Below are 24917 nucleotides of genomic sequence, written 5' to 3'. Positions count from 1 at the left end.
ATTAAGTAGTACAGAGAAGAATTGTTGAAACTTATCAGGAACTTGCTCAGTTTGAATAAAAATTAGGAAACACAAGGAATTACTCCTAGGCACATTTAGGCATCACACCAAAGGCAAGATTCTACATCATAGAGCCCATAAAAAGACAACAACCCTACAGGAATTTTGTTACAGCCTAATCTTTCTGTTTCTCAAAGAGAATACTTACCCACGACCCGTTGTGATTAGGATTCATCCTTTTTTCAAAATAGGAATGAGACCTTTTCTTAATCAAATTAGAAACAAATTCCTTATTCAACTATTAGGACAAAATTAGCAAAATACTAAATTCAGAAAAATCCTGAGAATTGAGAAACATATAAATTACTGAAATACTCCTAAAAAAGGCTTTGAGGTATCAATTTATTCAATCGGCCATATGTATGATACAACACAAGTGTCCAAATGTTCTTCACAATGCACTAATGCAGTCCTTGAATAAGGTGTTATACTAAGAAGACCATTCTTTTTGTTTAGCCTTCAACACATTTGTCAACACTGGAATTCTTCTTCCAACAATTAAAAACAGCCCATAAACAAAAAGAAAAAATTTTAAGATTTCTTCACCTCATCCCTTCAAGTAATTCACACGCCACGCAAATAGAAGACAATGAGCCTTGCCTGTTCAATGAAGTCAGAATTTTGAGAGATGACCACAAGCCAATCTGCACTGATACTTGTCGTAGAGGTGACATGAAAAACTTCATTCCACTTTTCCGGAATCTACACTTATATGGTGCCTGTAGAATTTCATGAAGTTGCTTCGCATCAGAGATTTGATATTAACAAGAACAAAATCAATTAATTACAATGTCCCCACACCTTGGATCTGCATATAATTTTGCTTGAAAAGAAAAGGGATCTTATCCATGCAGCATCTACTAAAGCGAACATGGAATTAAGACCTGATAAACCAACACAACCATAAAAAACAAACTTAAGTTCATTAAGCCCAATACTCAAATAAATACTTGCAATTGCAAGCACAACCAGAAACAAATAGCTCAATCTCATCCATGCGTAAAAGGACAAATAGCACGCACACGTGCAATTGCGGGCTCTATAACAACAAAAAAGCCTCATCCTGCATTAGTAAGAAAGCATTTCACTCATCAAACCTGTGAACCCTGATCATACCTAATTAGCATTATCATTGAAGTAAACTTCCTTGTTCATGGGAATTTAGAAAGCTTATTTTCCTCAGTTGTAGCTTCAGATCTAAGGCTGCAAACGAATTGAGCCGCTCGCGAGCGGCTCGAGTCAAGCTCGAGTCGAGCTCGAGCTCAGAATATTAAGCTCGTTAGCTCACGAGCCGGCTCGCGAGCTTAGGTATATATATATATATATATATATATTTTTTATTTAATAATAAAATTAAGTACATTATATATATTTTTTATTTTTTATTTTATAGTAAAATTACGTATATATCCTTAATATTTTATTATTTATTAAGAAAAAAATATTATTTTATTTATTTATTTTAAAATAAAATAATTATTTTTTATTTTTTTTCGAGCTCGAGCTCGGCTCGACTTGATTCGAGTCGAGCTCGAGCTCGAAATTTGCCGGCTCGTCGAGCTCGAGCTTGGTAAAATTTAGTCGAGACTCGGCTCGATTAGCTCAAAACTCGATTCGGCTCGGCTCGTTTGCAGCCCTATTCAGATCACAATAAGTGTCAAGATGAGATAAATAAACTACACAATCACCTAACCGTCCACACATGTCAGACAGCAAATTACATAACTTACCTCTTGACATCACCACAAGGGAGCTTCCATTAGCAGCGCCAGCAAGAGCTGATACGATAGTTCATTTTCTGGTGATCCACTCCTATCATACCAGCATTCCAGAAGTTAGTGGCCCTCAGAAGTTCTGGAATGAGGTCTGCAACCATAATTTAATCAAGAACATTAGAAGAATTTACCTTATGCAAGAAAAACTCTGCCAGGACATAAACTTGACCTGTAAATGCAGTTCCAGCATCCATAATCAAAGTCAATGAGTTGGAATAAGATGTCACAACAATAATAACGAAACCAGCTTCACGTCCCCTATCAACTACTTGAGCTAGTTTGGAATCCATTACATCAATCTGGTGTCTAACATGCAAAAGGCATCAAATTAGACTAATCAAAATTTTTGAAGCAACTTTAAGAATCAATGTGCCTTGAAAACTTATCAATTTAAAGGATGAGGGTTCTCTCAAAGGGGTGGAAGAGTATACTTTTGATTTCTCTTACATGATTTGCCCACTCAAGAAACTAGAAATCTACAAGAATTTTCCCCCTTGCTTTCTGACATCTCTTTCCCTTTAGAAATCATATAGGTCGGGTTTCTACTACAAGTTTGACCAGAATAATAAAGAATTGGACCATTTAATTCCCTTTCTTTCTTTTCTTTGGTTGGCGAGTGGATTGAGGAAAAATTAGAAATGGAAGTAGCATGAAAGGAACTGGTTTAGTTTACAATTCGAGCCACATGACACACTTTGAATACAACAAACACAATACATAATAAACAAAAATGAAAATGATTAACAGCATAAAGGGAACTACTTTTCCCAGGGAAGAGTAAGCCACAGATTCAGCTCTGTTCCATGGGCTGCCTGACATTGTAAACTGAAATCCCACATGAAGTTTCTTCGTAGGGCATTCCTTCTCATCCTCATGAAGATCCAATTTAGACTGCTTCTAGGCAACATTGATAATCACGACACCTATGACAAAGAGCATGAAATTTTCAGTACATACCTCAGAAGGAAAATGAAAATGAATAAAAAAAAAATGAGATATCACCTTTGAGTATCATCTATGTTCAATAGTTTGGTAGCAAAATTGGCTCCAATAAGACCATCAAAGATGGATATAACATGTAGTGGAAGACAATAGTTGGGCTCCTCAGAAAAGTTAAAATCAAGGACAGTCTTGAGATACTCTTTCAAAGGGGCATGGCACGAGAAACACAAGAAGTCAGGTGAGATTGAAAACTTTTCTAGGCTGACATGAAATAAGGTTTCCTCATCCTTTAGATAATACACAGATTGGAAAATAAGCACACCAGTGGAAGAGGAGGAAGGATCCAAAAGCGAGGGAAAAAGGGAGAACCTTGACTTCCTCCATGGCAGCTTGCCTTTCGGAAGGAAAATAAGTGTTTAAGCAAGTGTCTGTAAATCATCCCTCTGACCAGCAGTCCTTCCCAAATTAGGCATGCACACTTGCAAAATCAAGAGTCCCTCTGGACAATTGCACAGAAAGAGGATAGAACTTCTATAGAAGCGGACGAGTTAACTGAAGAATTGAGAACATATGAAAGCTAACACTCACCTTGTGTGCCAAGGATGTTGAGTGTATTCGATGTGTTTACCCTCACAGCTCTTTCTCCACTCAGTTGCTGCAATTTTTCAGGAGATTAGTTAAAAAGGATAAATATTTGTGAGGAGGAGAGGACAATATTCACATTATCTGACCTATTCCAAAGTCAACAAGAAACAAATTCTTTTCTTGTGGTGTTCATGCTTGGCCAAGCAATAGGTTATGAGGCTTTATATCACCATTCACACACCTAAGACTCAAAAAGTTACACATTCTAAGTTATAAATTACGCATTCAAAGAGAAGCCTACCAAATTCAATGCATACCACCGACAACTTTCAACCCTTAAGAAGAGTGAAAAAGGAAACAAGAAAAGACAGTAGAATACCCTCTTGAGTGTATCTCCTTGAATCAGAAAGTTTGTATGCAAGAAAGCTCTGAACTCGCATTGAGAACAGGCCACAAAAACGGCAGGCATAGACAAAGCAAAAAAATTGACATATTACTAATCTGCCAATAGTAAAAACAAGAGTGCAATCGTATAGCTATCAGAAACAGCGTGAACTTTGATAGTGTTGTAGGCATAAAATGATGTTCTATTTGACAACAGGCCACATTTATGTCTCCGACAAGGCCAGGCATGTTAGAATGTGATGTCAACAAGGGTTAGAGCTAGAAGAAGATTCAAACTAACAGGAGTGCGATATCAATATCCGTTCATAGCCCACATCAAAAACTGTTCTTGGGCGCCCTAAAATTATTCAAACTTGAGAGACAATTTCTGATACTACCAGGAATCTAATGACAGAGGAAGATTATGAGGACTATCAAGTTTCTTCAACTATAATGAAAGCCAAGTGGAGATGCTTTTTAGCAGCTTCCATCTCATGCTTATAATCTGCTAAAGTTAAGCTTATTTAGTTTTTAGAATGATTTTCGAAATTCTTTTTGCAAACTCCTTTCAAACGAAGATATATGTATGAAATGCATCAAAACGTGATCAATTATCAAAGATTCATAGATGCATGAGAAGACAACAGCATTTGATACGTCCCATATTGTGGAGTAGAAGTAAAGTAGATAAATCCATTCAGCACTTCCAATCTTACCATTATGAAGTAGTTTCCTTGTATTCCTTTATAATGTACAGTAGGCACTCCATATGTACCTCCTCCACCTCCAAGGGAGCTGCTCAGCAAGAAACAAGATTCACTTCAGTTCTTTAATAGAGAAAATATCGGGTAAGGAAAAGGAATCAAGAGTCGTACTTATAAATCTGCTACTCTGTTGGATAATCATCTTTGATATGACCTACCAGTTTATTTTTGTGCTCAAATTTCAGGGCAACCTGAAATTCATCTAGCAAGATTAATAGACATGAAATTCTTTTTTTTTTTCTTCAGATGGAACCAATGTTAATATTCATACAATTGTTGTTTCTTTTCCAAATTATAATATAAATAGTTGAGAACAGAAACAATATGAATCCTCTAGGTCAACCAAAAGCAGAAAATACTCCACAGGTTCTGAACCTTTTTCACAAGAAAAAAGACGTCCCTTGCATACCTTTGCTAAGCTACCTTTACCTATTTTCCTTTTAACCTTGTAGAGAGGTGAGCCACCATCTTCAACCTATAAAATCTTTTTAACCAATCAAAAAAAGATTAACATTTTATGCATGATTAATTCTAATTGCCATTGGGATCATTTAGGATAACGAGCCAAACTAACCAACACCTAAGAAAATCTCAGACATCGGCTTAGTAACCATTGGAGCATAGTTTAAGGAGAGACAAGAATCGCAAGTATAACTCTTCTGAGACTATAAAGTTTGGCATCATCCACACATTTACAACCCAGCCAAAAAGAATAAATATATAACTTATTTGGAACCAGAGACATTGATTCCAAGTATAACCCTTCCCAAGAATCCCAGCTTCTGCCCGACTCCCCCTGTGCATTACTCATTGCCATAGCCATCATTGCCACCTCCATTGCCATCTTGTTTTCCATCATTTCCAGCTCTAGCAATAAGTAGTGCTTGTTTTCAACAAGAAGAGCTTCCAGAAACAGTTATCAGAAGTTTGTCATGAACTTGGTCATTGGCAAGAAAAGTGAAATTGATCAGCCTTGAGTCAATGATATTCAGAAGCCAAGGGTCAAAAGCAGGCATCAAAATCAATAAGGAAGAAGTTCAATTTGTCCACAGAACATGACATTTTAAAGAAGTATGTCATTACCTGCAGGAGGACTTTCACCACAAAAGCTGGTAAAAAGGACACCAAATTAGGCTCCCCAGATTCAGAGGCTGCTTACCCTGTTGACATGGCTAATGGCTGAAGTTGCGGAGTTGCAGAAGCTTCTTGAAATTGGTTATCTGGCCTTTTATCAAAGTGAGATCATCATTTCTCAAATTTGAAATTTCTGATTCCTATTCCTTAGCTAATCTCATACCCCTAAATTTGGTTCTAAAGACTATCAGTCCAAATTATAGGAGAGATGACATAGCTAATGGGATTAAACAAAAGGTTTCTATTGATTTGAGAAGTAATGAATCAGATGGTCATCATGTAGTCATAAGCAATCTAGCTCTAAACAATTCAAATGATGAACCCTACAATTGAAAAGAATGGCATAAAGATATTTTTAGTGTTATTTAAACTCTACCAATCAGTATTTGAGGATTCTTTTTCTATAAGAAAACAGAGATGAGGAAAAAAATTCTCTGTCCAATCTCTAAAAGCATACATTGGATTATGCAGAACAACAGCAATAGCAGTCATTAGATCCAATAAACCAACCGCAGTATATCAATGACATAAGAAGTGAGAGACATTTGGCATAAAGCTTCCCCTATTGACTCACAATCCTCAGCCATGATATGCTTGCATTGATTTGAGCAAGCAACTGTCTCACCAATAAGTTTTCACCAGTGACAGTTGGAGATAGTCACCAGGCAATAAAGGAATAAACAACCCTAATTGGAGAATTTATAAAGCACCAATTCATAAAAGACAGTAAGTATAGTATAAGAAATTACGAAGTGATAGTATTAACACCAGTAGATGCATTGCAGGAAAGAAAGTACATGGAAAGGATTGATCAACTTGATCAATAAACTAGTAATACTTTATAACTCGACTTGCAACCCACAAAAGATCAAAGCATTCAAAAAAACTTATAAAACCTGAAGTGACAGAATTGGAACTGAATTGTTTCCACAGCTAGACTAAAAATCATGGATTATAAATTTCAGGATTAATACAACCTGAAACTCAAAAGACTATACCTTAGTACCAAAAAAGTAACCAACCAGCCACTAATTAGTATTTACTTCTTTCTCATCGTGGCTTCCAACACCATGCGAGTTTGCTCTTTCATCAATTCCAAGCTTTTAAAGAAATACTCCGCATGCAATATCTTCCACTTTCGCTCCAATTCCTTTGCTTTGTCATCACCAATCAAATGCATGTTCTCTTTCAAAAAGCTAAGTTCATCAGCAGTTTTACCTCCAAATTTAATTACTCCTCTGGAATCTACTTCAAATGACTGGCTTGAAAGAGGATATTTTGACTCAAAATCACCAGCAACAGCTCCACCACTTGAAATCTGTCTTGAAATGTTCAATGTTTGAAGCTCAGCCTTGGAAATACCAGTGTCCTTCCCAACTTTCTCAAATTTCTTCAAATTATTGAAATATTTCATCTTCAAACGCCTGACCTTCTCATATACCTGACTTTTGGAATATTTAAATTGAAACTCCTGTTCAAAAAACTGATGAAAAGCTGTCGGATCAGCATCAGCATCAACCCCTTTCTTAGCCTTAAACTCGATCATGCACTGGAGAAGTTTAGTCACCTGTTCATCACTCCAAACCATGCCTGTAGTAGCGGTTGAAACTGAAGAAGGCTTATCCATTACCACTTTAAGAAGTAGAATGAACACTCTATTTGTGAAATCAGTGTTATTTATATTCACGATAAATTAATCTGAAGTGCACTTAATTTCCTAATCTGGCGATTAGTTTTCAGATATAAGCTCCACAAATCTTAAACTCTAGCAATAAAGTATGCCAACAACTACCTAATTTGTCTAGAAGATAACAAGAACTTCAATATGATCATCAAGCTCCAGAAGCAATAGTTTTTTTTCCTTTCATTTCCAATAACAATAATAACAGGCAAAGAAATAGGAAAAAAATAAGAAAAACAGAGCAATTAATAGTTGCATGAAAAGTTGAGAGCAATTAATCGGCCATTTTTATTTGAAGACTCATCCTTGACAGTGCAGTAACGGCACTTCCAAAATAATAAATTTGTGATTGGAATCAGCGGATTTACATTTACTTGGGAATAGAATCAGGTTGGGAGGATTTTAGACGGACCTTAATTGAGTAGTTATTCTGCTTCTTAGGTTGCTTTTGTCAGCTAATGGGAATTTCTAACGCTTTGTCTCAAAGACTTTGAAGAAATGAGTTTTGAAAATCGCAGGGTTTTGTCATGGATTAATCTCCTAATTACATCTACATTACCTGATTTGATAATCACTACTATTACTTTATTGTATACATGAATTGTTCATATGCATTATCTTAATAGTACATGAATACAATCATATCTGTAAACGTACATTAGTTTCTCAAAAAAAAATATAATAACAACACTAATTGTACCAAGTTTCAACCATATTTGTTCAGTTCCTAAGCAATGGCGGGTTCATTTGAATATAGCTTCCCTAAACAATGGGTAATTTTTACTCAAAAAAAAAAGTATACTTTACTTCTATAGTGTGGATTTGTGATCAACTGATTTTCAATATCTGATTTTAGATTTTGATTTTAAAAAATCTATTTTGATGTGTTCTCAAAGAGTTTTCATAGTTTAATTTTTGATTTATTGAGCCTAAAAAAGCTGAAAACAAGAAACATCGATTTTGGTGCTTTTTTTGCTTCTTGGATAATTTTGTCATATCTTAGCATTGACTTTGAATTTGGACCAGTTGGATAGTAGAAAGATCTCATGGTGTTGACATGTATAGATATTCATTAAGGTGCTCATGATTAATCTGATTTATTGGATTTTCACAGTGTAATCTTTGTTATTTAATAGATTTATTAAATCTAATAATTTTTCAGATTAGTTGTATGAGGAACATGTCCAATGTATTTTCTATCATTGGTGAAGATTTCATGAAATGAAATTTTAAATTTTATCCAAAAAGAGGTTCAAATAATCATGATGTAATATTCCAACACAACCTTGGCTTAGGCATGTTCTGCTTTGCTTTAGATTTCACATAAACTGGTTATAGAAAGTAATTGTAGAGAATAATTAGAATAAATAAAAACTACTCTTTGGTAGATTACTGATTTTAGCTTTTTGACTATTAAAAGGTCTATAATCATGTTTAATACTCATTATAGTGAAATGTATGTCTTATCCATTTTAAAAAACACCATAATTGATTTTTGTTTTTTAACTGAGTTAAGTTAAAATCAAGGGTTATTATCACTTTACCCCCTTAACGTTTGGTGCTATTATCAATTTCCTCCTTAACGTTATCTTTTAGTCACTTTATCCCCAAGACTAACGGTCAAACTTAACGGAGTTTGTTAATTAAACTGAAAAGACATGTTTAACCCTTAAATTTTTTATCACTTTACCCCCATAAAATATAGTCCCATTATCAATTTACTCCATAGAATTATTTTTTAGACAATTTATCCTACCATTAAACCAACTTAGCAAGTTAAAAAATTTTAGAAGAAAATACCCTCCTCTTTGCATAATAAAAATAATAAAAAATTTAGAATGACTCTTCTCCTTTTTAATATCAAGAAAAAATCAAAGTATTAATTTCTTTCTTCTTGGCAATCTTATTAATATTGATAAAAATAGAAAGATGAAGAGGGAGAGGGGGAGGGGGAGGGGGAGAGAGAGAGCTCAATTCTTTTTTTAAAAATTACAAATAAGAAAGAATTAAATACTTTTATTATTTTAAAATTATTTCACTTTTTTGTTTACCACCAAATTCCAATCCTAATCTCGACAATCTTAAAATAATACGATAATGTTGGACTTTTCTTTATTTTCTTTTTTTGCAAAATCTAATTTTTTGTCTCCTTCTTTCCTATCTCTTTTTCTTTCCCTAGTATTAATAAATGTAAAAAAAAGAAATTTGAGAAAATCCTTTTAATTTTATGTTTTTCGATCTTTTAAATTGAAAAAAGGAAGAATAACCATTCCAATTTTTTTATTTTTAATTATATATAAAAAGGTAAATATATTTAAAATTTTTTGACCATACTAGTTAGATTAACGATGAGGTAAAATGCTTAGAAAATAATGTTAGGAACTAAAGTGATTGTATCACTATAATCTAAACGAATAAAGTGATAATAACAATGTAGCAATGCTATAAAATAAAAGGGTATTTTTGTCTAAAATTTCTTAACATGTTGAGTTGAATTACTCATGGTCGTAAAGTGACTAAAAAATAACGTTAGGAGGTAAACTGATAATAGTGATATAGTTTAAGGGAGTAAAGTGATAATAACCCTAAAATCAAACTCAAATTTAAACTCGATCTCGAATTTTATATTTAGGTGGTTGATCGAGTTCAACTATGAAAAATTAGAGTTAGATGTTAGTTTTATCAAACTAAGACTCATTTGGCTCCACCAAAGTCCTAGAGCTAATATATACTAATGTCACAGTTCTTTTTCTCTATTTTTTTTTGGGCCCCTTTAAGATTGTGTTCGTTATATGTCTTTAAGAGAACCTATTTGATTTGTAAATACATAGTGATAACCAAACTGAATCCACAATTTAAAAGGTTAAGGGCTAAAAGTGTAGTAAAAATCTGGACTTTGGAGTAAGGTGCCTTCCTCCTTTACAAAAGCATACACAGCCTGCAACCAAAGGGCTCAATTGGCAACTGACTTCACCTTTCTCCCTGATGGGATGAACCAAAACTTTTGAATCAGATTGAATTAATACATTAACAAACTTTCGAGACATTGCAATTCGTAGCCCAATCCTTAAAAGCACATATTTCTGCTATCGCATCTGAAAAAACACGACAATGATTCCTGAATACACCTCCTATGTCAGCCTTCTGATTTGGAAGACAAGCACCACAATGATTCATTCTTTCTCATGACAGCGTATCGATCACACTCGTCCGAATGAACAATGATCAATGACAGCAACTAACTTGCAACAATTAGTACAGAAAAGCATTTGAACAAACATGAGAAAGATAACAGGATATCGATTAACCTCATTATAGTAATCTGTCAGACTGAAGAAATCTTCTGCCTCTGATAAATCTTAATGGATCATCGCAATGATTCCATGTCTGTCCATAGCACAAACAAGAAACGAAGAGATTTTTTTACCCGGCTCTCCTGCTCAACAAAACAGAAAAACAAACTTCACATAGGAGTCCTCGATCACTTCAAATTAACTATTTCAATCTCCCAGATTATGAATCTAGAAATGCAAAGTCCCAAATAATATTTATCTCAGTAACTTTGCATGGAAACTCAGATGACAGCAAAAGTTCCTGAGCCATTTAGCCAAGTTCACAATAACAGTGACTTGATAACTGGTTGCAGCTATTGATGTAATTCGACAACCTTTATCTAAGCATTCATGAACACCCTTGCTTGGATACAAAAAATCGAGCTCCACCACCTGTACAAACATGCAAATGTTCATCCAAAGAAAGATCAACTTAACAAACACAACAATGAGTTCCCACTAGTAAATCTGATGCAGTGCATGCAGTTGGCAGCACAAATAGATATGTAGAACAAATTTTTTTAGGGATTAGAGATCACAGTAATCTGCATATAATTTTGCTTGAAAAGAAAAGGGATCTTGTCAACAATAAGACACCATGCAACATCCACTAAAGCGAACATGGAATTAAGACCTAATAAACCAACACAACCCTAGAAAACAAACTTTTGTTCATTAAGCCCAATACTCAAATAAATACTTGCAATTCAAAGAGAAGCCTACCAAATTCAATGCATACCACCGACAACTTTCAACGCTTAAGAAGAGTGAAAAAGGAAACAAGAAATGACAGTAGAATACCCTCTTGAGTGTATCTCTTTGAATAAGAAAGTTTGTATGCAAGAAAGCTTTGGAACTAGCATTGAGAACAGGCCACAAAACCACAGGCATAGACAAAGCAAAAAAATTGACATATTACTAATATGCCAATAGAAAAAACAGGAGTGCAATCCTATAGCTATCAGAAACAGGGTGAACTTCGATAGCGTTGTAGGCATAAAATGATGTTCTATTTGACCACAGGCCACATTTATGGCTCCAACAAAGCCAGGCATGTTAGGATGTGATGTCAACAAGGGTTAGAGCCGGTAGATGATTCAAACTAACAGGAGTGCGATATCAATATCAGTTCATAGCCCACATCAAAAACTGTTCTTGGCCTGTGATGGAGCGCCGTACAATTATTCAAACATGAGAGACAATTTCTGATACTACCAGGAATCTAATGACAAAGGAAGGTTATGAGGATTATCAAGTTTCTTCAACTACAATGAAAGCCAGATGGAGATGGTTTTTAGCAGCTTCCATCTCATGGTTATAATCTACTAAAGTTAACCTTTTTTAGTTTTTAGTGTGATTTTCGAAATTCTTTCTACAAACTCCTTTCAAATGAAAAAATATGTGTGAAATGCATCAAAACAAGGTTCAGAAGATATTTGTCTAAGTAAAACAAGGCATGTCAAGATACTTACCATCTTTTTTTAATTCATTCTTGCGGACCTCCATACATCAAGCGAAATAGGATCCAAATGTTCCATGACCTATAAAAACGTGACCAATTATCAAAGATTCATAGATGCATGAGAAGACAACGGCATTTGATACGTCCCACATTGTGGAGTAGAAGTAAAGTAGATACATCCATTCAGCACTTCCAATCTTACCATTATGAAGTAGTTTCCTTGTATTCCTCTATAATGTACAGTAGGCACTCCATGTGTACCTCCTCCACCTCCAAGGCGAGAAACAAGATTCACTTCAGTTCTTAAGTAGAAAAAATATCAGGTAAGGAAAAGGAATCAAGAGTCGTACTTATAAATCTACCACTCTGTTGGTAATCATCTCTGATAAGACCCACCAGTTTATTTTTGTGCTCAAATTTCAGGGCAACCTGAAATTCATCTAGCAAGATTAATAGACATGAAATTCTTTTTTTTTTCTTCAGATGGAACCAATGTTAATATTCATACAATTGTTGTTTCTTTTCCAAATTACGATATAAATAGTTGAGAACAGAAACAATAAGAATCCTCTCGGTCAACCAAAAACAGAAAATACCTCCACAGGTTCTGAACCTTTTCCACAAGAAAAAAGACGTCCCTTGCATACCTGTTCTAAGCTACCTTCACCTATTTTCCTTTCAACCTTGTAGAGAGATGAGCCGCCAACTTCAACCTATAAAATCTGTCTAACCAATCAAAAAAAGATTAACATTTTATGCATGATTAATTCTAATTGCCATTGGGAATGATTTAGGATAACGAGCCAAACTAACCAACAGCTAAGAAAATCTCAGACATCGGCTTAGTAACCATTGGAGCATAGTTTAGGCAGAGACAATAATCGTAAGTATAACCCTTCTGAGGCTATAAGGATTGGCATCATCCACACATTTACAACCCAGCCAAAAAGAATAAATATATAACTTATTTGGAACCAGAGATATTGATCCCAAGTATAACCCTTCCCAAGAATCCTAGCTTCTTCTTGACTCCCCCTGTGCATTACTCATTGCCACAGCAATCACTGCCACCTCCACTGCCACTTGTTTTCCATCATTTCCAGCTCTAGCAATTAGTAGTGCTTGTTTTCGTCAAGAAGAGATTGCAGAGACAGTTATCAGAAGTTTGTCATGAACTTGGTCATTGGCAAGAAAAGTGAAATTGATCTGCCTAGACTTAATGATATTCAGAAGCCAAGGGTCAAAAGCTGGCATCAAAATCAATAAGGAAGAAGTTCAATTTGTCCACAGAAGATGACATTTTAAAGAAGTATGTCGTTACCTGCAGGAGGACTTTCACCACAAAGGCTGGTAAAAAGGATAGCAATTTAGGCTCCCCAGATTCAGAAGCTGCTTACCCTGTTGACATGGCAAATGGCTGAAGTTTCTGAGTTGCAGAAGCTTCCTGAAATTGTTTATTCTGGCCTTTTATCAAAGTGAGATCATCATCATTTATACATTTTTCTTTTCTCAAATTTGTAACTTTTGATTCCTATTCCTTAGCTAATCTCATACCCCTAAATTTGGTTCTAAAGACTATCAGTCCAAATTATAGGAGAGATGACATAGCTAATGGGATTAAACAAACGTTTTCTATTGATTTGAGAAGTAATGAATCAGATGGTCATCATGTAATCATAGGAATTCTAGCTCTAAACAATTCAAATGATGAACCCTACAATTAAAAAGAATGGCATAAAGATATTTTTAGTGTTATTTAAACTGTACCAATCAGGACTCTTTTTCTATAAGAAAACAGAGATGAGGAAAAAAAAATTATGCAAAACAACAGCAATTGCAGTAATTAGATCCAATGAACCGACTGCAGTATATCGACGACATAAGAAGTGAGAGACCTTTGGCATAAAGCTTCCCCTGTTGGCTCACAATCCTCAGCCATGATATGCTTACATTGATTTGAGCAAGCAACTGGCTCACCAAGAAGTTTTCACCAGTGACAGTTGGAGATAGTCACCAGGCAATAAAGGAATAAACAAACCTAATTGGACAATTTATAAAGCACCAATTCATAAAAGCCAGTAAGTACAGTATAAGAAATTACAGAGTGATAGTATTAACACCAGTAGATGCATTGAAGGAAAGAAAATACATGGAAAGGAGTGATCAACTTGATCAAGAAACTAGTAATACTTTATAACTCGACTTGCAACCACAAAAGATCAAAGCATTCAAAAGACCTTATAAAACCTGAAATGACAGAATTGGAACTAAATTGTTTCCACAGCTGGACTAAATATCATGGATTATAAATTTCAGGATTAATACAACCTGAAACTCAAAAGACTACACCTTAATACCAAAAAAGTAACCAACCAGCCGCTAATTGGTATTTACTTCTTTCTCATCGTGGGTTCCAACACCAGACCAATTTGCTCTTTCATCAATTCCAAGCTCTTAAAGAAATACACCGCATGCAATATCTACCACTTTTGCTCCAATTCCTTTGCTTTGTCATCACCAATAAAATGCATGTTCTCTTTCAAGAAGCTAAGTTTATCACCAGTTTTACCTACAAATTTCATTATGCCTCTGGAATGTACTTCAAATGACTTGCTTAAAAGAGGATAACTCGACTCAAAATCACCAGCACCAGCTCTACCACCTGAAATCTGTCTTGAAGGGTTCAATGCTTGAAGCTCAGCCTTGGAAATACCAGTGTCCTTCCCAACTTTCTCAAATTTCTTCAATTTATTGAAATATTTTATCTTCAAACGCCTCACCTTCTCATGTACCCGACTTTTGGAATATCTAAATTGAAACTCTTGTTCAAAAAACTGATGAAAAGCCGCTGGATCAGCATCAGCATCAACCCCTTTATTGACCTTAAACTCGATCATGCGCTGGAGAAGTTTAGTCACCTGTTCATCACTCCAAACCATGCCTGCAGTAGCTGCTGAAACTGAAGAAGGCTTATCCGTTATCGGTTCATCAGCAGTAAATTTAGCCTTCTTGTTGGCTGATGGGCGTTTTGAGGTGCATTGTGAGTGTTTGAAAGTGGGCTTGGCAAGACTATTATTATGCTCGATTGTGAAGAATGATGCAGAAGGAGATCGTGGGCAGTTTTCTGATTCGTCATCCTCTTCTCCTATCTCTTCATTCTTCTTTTCTTCTTCTCCAACATCTGAAGAGTATTTAGGTGGAGCGACGGTTGGTTTTTGAGCATTGAACGTTCTGTTGACTTGGAATTGCGGTTTAACATGAGGAGCTTTTTGTGTATTTTTTCCAACTTCAAATTCTTTGAAACCTTCTCATGATTGATCTGATAATTCTTCTTCATCATGTGATTGTGGGGAAGGGGAAGGATGATCAGATATTAGGTTATAGGATGCCATGGTTTTAGCATTGAAAATGGGGAGAGGTAGATGAATGGCCTTTTGTTGTTGGTTTAGCAGTGGCTGTTTGAGAATGGTCTCTAGTTATTAAGTAGTTACTAAAAGGATTTATTGGGATGTGTAAGGTGATTTTTTTTTTTTGCATTGTTTAACAAAAAAAAAAAGTTATTGGCCTTTGTTGGAGTTTTCACTATTTAGTCCCCAAAAATATTTTTGAGGCTTTTGCTAAATATAATCCCATAAAATTAGGAGTCAAACTTTTGGTGTTAAAAACACTTTTAGCAAAAGTTAAAATTTGTTGCTTCTAGTATGGCTTTTGCGTTTTACAAAAAAAACATTAATAACTAAAGATTCACCCATTAATAATTTGATCTACCAGTCAGCCTACGCGACACACTTTCCCGCAAGTATTTAGAACACAAAACACTTAGGCAAAGTAAAGGATCACACGCACAAGTTACAGCCAACACGGCCAACCCTGTATTGCACAATAACGTTTACAAGGAATTTCTACAAACACTTGGCATGCAGAACATGTAAGGGTGATTCTCACTATCTGAGACTCTCTGCCCTTTAGTCTCTGCCTAGCCCAATATTTATAGGCATGTTACGGTTGACAAAAGACTCAACCGCTGGTCTTAACTGAACATCCATGAAATTAGGAACCGGCTAGGAACAAGGGCCGAGTTGGCTGGTAACTGCCAGCAACTCCCAGTAACTGCCATCGACGGTTAGCAACTGCCCAACGTTCATCTTTGGCGCGCACAGCAACCGCTGCACCATTCCGCGCGCTCCGTTTCCCGCCATCGCAACGTTCCGGGCCCAACTTGCCCCAACACTTAGCAATCTTAGGCACCGTGGTTCCTAACCCTTGGAACCACCCAAAACATCCCACCGAGCCATAGTCAATCCGTGGCCTTGGCCCACGGCCCTTGGCCTTGACTTGGCTTAGTTACAGTTATCCCTCTATATAGGTGTTTTAAGGGAAAACTTCCAACCGTTAGTAGAGGCACCTCTCTGTCCCCAACTAATCTAGAGGCACCTGATACCCCTAGAACTTTCTCTAACTCATACTTAGGTTAGGAAAACATCATCACACATGGGTTCACTCGTTTCCAACAAGCTTCACCTTCGGCCTTCCACCTAGACCATGGCTTGGCCGAACTTGGCCACAGCCGCGCGCGTTCTGTCTGGACCGCGCCCTAAGGGGCTAACAAACCACCCCCACCTGAAGAGGTTGACGCCCTCGTCAACTTGGCTTGCTTCCGCACGTTCCTCAGGTACTCAGCAATTTTATCTTCGAACTGCCACAAGGTCACGTCCCGTTCCCAAGTAGCATCCAACTCGGTCTCGCCCTTCCATTGGGTCAGGTAATCTGTCCGCTTGTTCTTTTTGCTCTGCCCCATCGTTCTGTGGTCCAGCACAGCTTCCACCTCCTTCTGGAATTGCTTGCGGATCACTGGCGGGGCATGTTTTGCTTGCCTCCGTCCTTCATCCATCTCGTCCTGGTTGAAGGGTTTCAAGAAGCTCACATGGAAGGTCGGGTGGATCTTTAGTCGGTCAGGCAACTTCAACCGATAGGCTACACGACCCACCTTCTTGATCACCTCAAACGGTCCATCGTACTTCGGGATGAGCCCACGATGGACGATTTTGCAGCTCACTTTCTTCCAAATCTGGGGAGTCAACTTCAGTATCACTTGATCTCCCACTTGAAATTCCAAGTCTCGTCTATGTTGGCCCGCATACTTCTTCATGCGTTGTTGCGCCACTAGCAAGCTATCCCTTGCTTCGTCCACCAGTTCCTGCTTGCCACGAGCAAACCGATGTGCGGCTGGGCAACGACTCCCGCCTTGAAGGGCAACTTCATGCGGAGTCAGAGGTTGTTGCCCGTTCACCAACTCGAACGGACTCAACTTGGTTGCGGATGACTTGTGCAGATTATAGCAAAACTGCGCAGCATCCAGCAACTCCACCCAATTCTTCTGACTTGCCGTCACGTAATGCCTCAGGTACTCCTCCAGCAAGGCATTGATCCTCTCCGTCTGTCCGTCGGTCTGAGGATGGGCGGCAGTAGAGAACTTAAGTTCGGATCCCAGCAATCCGAACAACACGGTCCAGAATCTCCCCGTGAATCTGGTATCCCTATCACTTATGATATCTTCGGGTAAACCGAATTACTTCACAACATTTCTGAGAAACAACTCAGCGGCAACATCAGCCGGGCACGCCTTCGGCGCACCGATAAAGATAGCATACTTAGAAAATCGATCTACGATTACAAAAACAGAAGCCATACCATCGACCTTAGGAAATCCCGAAATGAAATCCATTGAGATCGATTGCCACGGTCGATCAGGGATCGGCAAAGGCTGCAACAAGTCTGGCTCCTTCTTCCTTTCCACCTTGTCTTGTTGGCACACAAGACATGTTCTCACGTATGCTTCAATATCTTCTTCCATCTTAGGCTAGTAGAAGCTCCGCAACAGCAAGGCCCTCATTCGTTCCACTCCGGGATGACCAACCCAAGGAGTGTCGTGGGTCTCTCGCAGCAACTGTCGCCTAAGTTCCCCTCCTGCCGGGACATAAGCTCTACCACCCTTGACAAAAAGTAAGTCGTCTTCAAGCCAAAAACGACAAACTTTGCCTTCACGAACTTGAGCGATCAGAGTCTGGTACACTGGATCGTTCGGGGACTCCGCCTTAATCTTGTCCCGGAAGTCCGTTTCCACAGTGCTAAGGGCCGTAACGTACTCTTCGACGTACTTTTGGCTAAGTGCGTCGGCAACCGCTTTCTCCTTTCCTGGCTTGTGCAGCCAGTCGAAGTCGAATTCGGCCAGAAACTCCTGCCAACGAGCCTGCTTTGGGGTCAGCTTTTTCTGCGTTTTGAAGTACGTATTGGCCACATTGTCGGTCACCACCACGAACTTGGTTCTCAACAAGTAGTGCTTCCAGATCTCCAGGCAATGCACTACGGCCGTCATCTCTTTCTCGTGCGTGCTGTATCTCTGCTCTCATTCCTTCAGCTTTCGGCTTTCAAACGCAATTGGGTGTTTATCTTGCATCAGCACTCCTCCAATTGCACGGTCGGAAGCGTCGGTGTGCATTTCGAAAGTCTTTGTGAACTCCGGAAGTTGCAACACAGGTTCAGAAGTGACTGCTTCCTTCAACATTCTGAATGCATCCTCGCATTCGTAATCTCACATCCACGGTCTGTTCTTCTTCAGTAGGTCGGTTAAAGGTGCTACAATCCTCGAGTATCCCTGGATAAAGCGCCGGTAGTAGTTTGCCAGCCCAAAAAATGACCTTAGTTCAGCGACCTTCTGGGGTGCGGGCCAGTCCAGAATCGCCTCGACCTTCCTGCGATCCATCTGGATCCGGCAATTGCTCACCACATGGTCAAGAAAAGTGATCTGCTCCCTGCCAAACTCACACTTTTCCTTCTTTACATAGAGTTCGTATTCCCTCAACTTGCGGAATACGTCTCTCAAGTGCCCTACATGCTCCTCTAGGAACTCCGAATACACAACAATGTCATCTAGGTACACTACAACAAACTTGTCAAGGTATTCATACAAGACATTGTTCATCAGCCTACAAAATGTAGCAGGTGCATTCGTTAAGTCGAACGTCATGACAAGGAATTCAAAAGAACCATACCTCGTCACCACCGTAGTTTTTTTCTCATCTCCTGGGGCTATGTGGACTTGCCAGTATCCCGACCGCAAGTCAATTTTGGTAACCATGAAGTCTTTGCCAAGGATCAAGTCAAAGTCATCAATCTGACTGGCCATGAGGCTGCACCATCCCTTCCACGGCCCCAACTCCAATTCCACCGTTGCCACGCCCAACACTGGCTTGGCTTCAGAGTTGACTGCCTTCAACTTGAAGCCTAAGTCCTTCAACTTCAACCGGAACTGCTTTACCACGCGTTTCGTCACGCAACTGTGCGATGCTCCCGTATCCACCATCGCCAGTATCTGGTTACCATTCAACGTAACCTGCACATACATCAAACCATTACAAGTAGAACGGCCATTAGTACTTGTGATGGCATTCATGAACTACATGGGGTTGAACCGTGCGTCCTGCATCTCGTACTGGTGGCCATCATCTTCAGCTACCAAGGCACTAACGTTCTGGTCCTTCTTTTTATTGGGACAATTGCGGGTCAAGTGTGGTCCTCCGCAATTAAAGCAGCCATCTTTCTTCAGATTCGGTGCCTGCTTTTCCTTAGAAGAAGTAGCACCACCGGCCTCATTTGTGACCACCGATTGCTTCTTTTTCTTCTTTTTCGCGAACGGTCCACCTTTCTGATCCTTGCCCTTCTCTTTGCCCTTCTCCTTCTTCCTGTCGTTGGATCCCGGGGACCTGAAGTCTATCAACTTCTCTGCGGCAGCGAGTGCTTGAGACACGGTCTGAACATTCTGTCTTCGCAACTCCGTCTGCGCCCACGACTGCAGTCCACGGATGAAGGTGTAGAGTCTGTCTTCCTCAGACATCTCCTTCACATCCAACATCAGGGCCTGGAACTCAGCAACATACTCATGAACGCTCTTGTTCTGCTTTAAGTTCCACAACGCGTCCCGAACATTCCACGAGGCATTCGTGGGAAGGAATTGTTTCTTCAATTCCTCCTTCAGCACATCCCAAGTCTCAATCTTGGGCCTGGTGGGGTCTGACTGCATCGTTCTCTACCACAATTTTGCATCCTCGCTAAGGTACATGGATGCAATGGACACCTTCTCTCCTTCTGGAACGTCAGCAGCCTTGAAGTACTGTTCAACATCCCACAAGAAGTTCTCCAGATCCTTCGAACTCCTACTCCCCTGATACGGTTTCAGCTCGGGGATTTTCACTTTCCCTCTCGAAGATTTCTGAATGGTCTGTGTTGGAAGAGCCAACCGCCTTCTTCAACACACCGATCTCCGACTGCAAAGTCGTGATCTCAGCACGGGACGAAGCCACTTCGTTCCTCAACGATTCAACATCCCCAACAGAGGAGACCATAGCCCGGGTTTCGTCCATCTGCACGATCAGGGCGTTGATCGTTTCTCGGGTCTGCAACAAAGCGTCCACAACATTGAACCCTCTGGAACGTCTCCCAGACGCTGCATCAAGTTCTCGAACGCGGATTCCTGACGTTGCAACCGCTCTTGGACAGTGTTTCCGTGTCCAACCATCATTCCCTACAAAACAAAAACAACAAAAGTACGATCTAATGGATCAGAGTCGTGCTCTGATCCCACGCTGTCACGAGGTGTTTAACTCCCTCAATTAAACCAACCGCGTGATGGCACTGGTAAGTCCCTCTACCAGTCAGCCTACGCGACATACTTTTCCGCAAGTATTTAGAACACAAAACATTTAGGTAAAGTAAAGGATCACACGCACAAGTTACAGCCAACACGGCCAATCCGGTATTGCATAATAACGTTTACAAGGAATTTCTACAAACACTTGGCGTGCAGAACATGTAAGGGTGATTCTCACTATCTGAGACTCTCTGCCCTTTAGTCTCTGCCTAGCCCAATATTTATAGGCATGTTACGGTTGACAAAAGACCCAACCGCTGGTCTTAACTGAACGTCCACGAAATTAGAAACCAACTAGGAACAAGGGCCGAGTTGGCTGGTAACTGCCAGCAACCCCAGTAACTGCCATCGACGGTTAGCAACTGCCCAACGTTCATCTCCGGCGCGCACAGCAACTGCTGCACCATTCTGCGCGCTCCGTTTCCTGCCATCGCAACGTTCCGCGCCCAACTTGCCCCAACACTTAGCAATCTTAGGCACCTTGGTTCCTAACCCTTGGAACCACCCAAAACATCCCACCGAATCATAGTCAATCCGTGGACTTGGCCCACGGCCTTGACTTGGATTAGTTACAGTTATCCCTCTATATAGGTGTCTTAAGGGAAAACTTCCAACCGTTAGTAGAGGCACCCCTCTGTCCCCAACTAACCTAGAGGCACCTGATGCCCCTAGAACTTTCCCCATCCCATACTTAGGCTAGGAAAACATCATCACACATGGATCCACTCGTTTCCAACAAGCTTCACCTTCGGCGTACCACCTACACCATGGCTTGGCCGAACTTGGCCACGGTCGTGTTCGTTCCGTCTGGACCGCGCCCTAAGGGGCTAACAAACCACCTCTACCTGAAGAGGTTGACGCCCTCGTCAACTTGGCTTGCTTCCGCACGTTCCTCAGGTACTCAGCAATTTTATTTTCGAACTGTCACAATGTCACGTCCCGTTCCCAAGTAGCATCCAACTCGGTGTCGCCCTTCCATTGGATCAGGTAATTTGTCCGCTTGTTCTTTTTGCTCTGCCCCATCGTTCTGTGGTCCAGCACAGCTTCCACCTCCTTCTGGAATGGCTTGCGGATCACTGGCGGGGCACGTTTTGCTTGCCTCCGTCCTTCATCCATCTCGTCTTGGTTGAAGGGTTTCAAGAAACTTACATGGAAGATCGGGTGGATCTTTTGTCGGTCAGGCAACTTCAACCGATAGTCTACATGACCCACCTTCTTGATCACCTCAAACGGTCCATCGTACTTCGGGATGACCCCACGATGGACGGTTTTGCAGCTCACTTTCTTCCAAATCTGGGAAGTCAACTTCAGCATCACTTGATCTCCCACTTGGAATTCCAAGTCTCGTCTATGTTGGCCCACATACTTCTTCATGCGTTGTTGCGCCACCAGCAAGCTATCCCTTGCTTCGTCCACCAGTTCCTGCTTGCCACGAGCAAACTGATGTGCGGCTGGGCAACGACTCCCGTCTTGAAGGGTAACTTCATGCGGAGTCAGAGGTTGTTGCCCGTTCACCAACTCGAACGGACTCAACTTGGTTGCGGATGACTTGTGCAGATTATAGCAAAACTGCGCAGCATCCAGCAACTCCACCCAATTCTTCTGACTTGCCGTCACGTAATGCCTCAGGTACTCCTCCAGCAAGGCATTGATCCTCTCCGTCTGTCCGTCGGTCTGAGGATGGGCGGCAGTAGAGAACTTAAGTTCGGATCCCAACAATCCGAACAACACGGTCCAGAATCTCCCCGTGAATCTGGTATCCCTATCACTTATGATGTTTTCGGGTAAACCGAAGTACTTCACAACATTTCTGAAAAATAACTCAGCGGCAACATCAGCCGGGCACGCTTTCGGCGCACTGATAAAGATAGTATACTTAGAAAATCGATCTACAATTACAAAAACAGAAGCCATACCATTGACCTTAGGAAATCCCGAAATGAAGTCCATTGAGACCGATTGCCACGGTCGATCAGGGATCGGAAAAGGCTGCAACAAGGCTGACTCCTTCTTCCTTTCCACCTTGTCTTGTTGGCACACAAGACATGTTCTCACGTATGCTTCAATATCTTCTTCCATCTTAGGCCAGTAGAAGTTTCGCGACAGCAAGGCCCTCATTCGTTCCACTCCGGGATGACCAGCCCAAGGAGTGTCGTGGGTCTCTCGCAGCAACTGTCGCCTGAGTCCCCCTCCTGCTGGGACATAAGCTCTACCACCCTTGGCAAAAAGTAAGTCGTCTTCAAGCCAATAACGACGAACTTTGCCTTCACGAACTTGAGCGATCAGGGTCTGGTACACTGGAACGTTCGGGGACTCGGCCTTAATCTTATCTCGGAAGTCCGTTTCCACAGTGCTAAGGGCCACAACGTACTCTTCGACGTAGTGTCGGCTAAGTGCGTCGGCAACCGCATTCTCCTTTCCTGGCTTGTGTAGCCAGTCGAAATCGAATTCGGCCAGAAACTCCTGCCAACGAGTCTGCTTTGGGGTCAGCTTTTTCTGCGTTTTGAAGTACGTATTGGCCACATTGTCGGTCACCACCACGAACTTGGTTCCCAACAAGTAGTGCTTCCAGATCTCCAGGCAATGCACTACGGCCGTCAACTCTTTCTCGTGCGTGCTGTATCTCTGCTCGCACTCCTTCAGCTTTCGACTTTCAAACGCAATTGGGTGCTTATCTTGCATCAGCACTCCTCCAATTGCACGGTCGGAAGCGTCGGTGTGCACTTCGAAGGTCTTTGTGAACTCCGGAAGTTGCAACACAGGTTCAGAAGTGACTGCTTCCTTCAACATTCTGAATGCATCCTCGCATTCGTAATCTCACATCCACGGTCTGTTCTTCTTCAGTAGGTCGGTCAAAGGTGCTACAATCCTCGAGTATTCCTGGATAAAGCGCCGGTAGTAGTTTGCCATCCCAAAAAATGACCTTAGTTCAGCGACCTTTTGGGGTGCGGGTCAGTCGAGAATCGCCTCGACCTTCCTGCGATCCATCTGGATTCGGCCATTGCTCACCACATGGCCAAGAAAAGTGATCCGCTCCCTGCCAAACTCACACTTTTCCTTCTTTACATAGAGCTCGTATTCCCTCAACTTGCGGAATACGTCTCTCAAGTGCCCTACATGCTCCTCTAGGGACTCCGAATACACAACAATGTCATCTAGGTACACTACAACAAACTTGTCAAGATATTTATACAAGACATCATTCATCAGCCTACAAAATGTAGCAGGTGCATTCGTCAAGCCGAACGGCATGATAATGAATTCAAAAGAACCATACCTCGTCACCACCGTCATTTTTTCCTCATCTCCTGGGGCTATGCGGACTTGCCAGTATCCCAACCGCAAGTCAATTTTGATGAAGAATCGGCCCCGTGCTAGCCTGTCGAACAAGTCAAAGGTGTTTAGGATCGGATACCTGTTCCTGATCGTGATCTTGTTCAGGGCACGATAATCCACGCAAAATCTAAGTGTTCCATCTGCCTTCTTCTAGAACAGCCCTGGGGCACCGTACAGAGCCTTCGACGGCCTCAGCGCCTGGCCTTCTAGCAACTCGTTCAGTTGGCGTCGCAGGTCCGCCAACTCCATCGGGGACATGCGATAAGGAGCCTGGGCAGGGGGTTGTGCTCCTGGCACCAACTCAATTCTGTGCTCCACGGCACGTCTAGGAGGCAGCCGTCTTGGCAACTCTACAGGCATCAAGTCTGCAAACTTCTCCAATACATGAGCCACGGCATCGGGTACCTCCTGGTACATGTCGGGCTTCATCTCTACCAACGCAGCAATATACACCACTTCGCCGCGCCTAAGGCTGGACTCGATCTGTACAGCCGACACCATGTTATTTCGTGGGTTACTCCTCCGTTTCGGCAACCTTGCTGCAGCGACAAAGCCTGGATTCTGGTCGTCGTCCACCATGACGCCATCCAAGTGTGGAATTGGATAGATCCAATTGGCAACCATGAAGTCTTTGCCAAGGATCAAGTCAAAGTCATCCATCTGACTGGCCATGAGGCTGCACCATCCCTTCCACGACCCCAATTCCAATTCCACCGTTGCCACGCCCAACACTGGCTTGGCTTCAGAGTTGACTG

General features: G+C 40.6%; 1 long non-coding RNA gene across 4 annotated transcripts; it reads right to left on the bottom strand.

Annotated features, from left to right (window-relative positions):
* Positions 1-477: 477 nt before the first annotated feature.
* On the bottom strand, positions 478-3601 carry LOC140010724 (uncharacterized). 4 transcript variants are annotated; one of them, XR_011817827.1, is made up of 8 exons: positions 3509-3601; positions 3366-3432; positions 2838-3276; positions 2598-2758; positions 1967-2004; positions 1791-1872; positions 862-944; positions 478-779 (listed from the first exon to the last, which is right to left on the bottom strand). It is a non-coding gene; the product is annotated as an uncharacterized lncRNA (long non-coding RNA). The 4 variants fall into 4 exon arrangements; XR_011817826.1 differs by having other exon boundaries at positions 2838-2976; positions 3147-3276; positions 3366-3588; XR_011817825.1 differs by having other exon boundaries at positions 3366-3588.
* Positions 3602-24917: the final 21316 nt, after the last annotated feature.

This window comes from Coffea arabica, chromosome 7c, assembly GCF_036785885.1.
Source record: "Coffea arabica cultivar ET-39 chromosome 7c, Coffea Arabica ET-39 HiFi, whole genome shotgun sequence".
NCBI lineage: Eukaryota > Viridiplantae > Streptophyta > Magnoliopsida > Gentianales > Rubiaceae > Coffea > Coffea arabica.
This window is presented reverse-complemented; position numbering and strand designations above follow the sequence as displayed.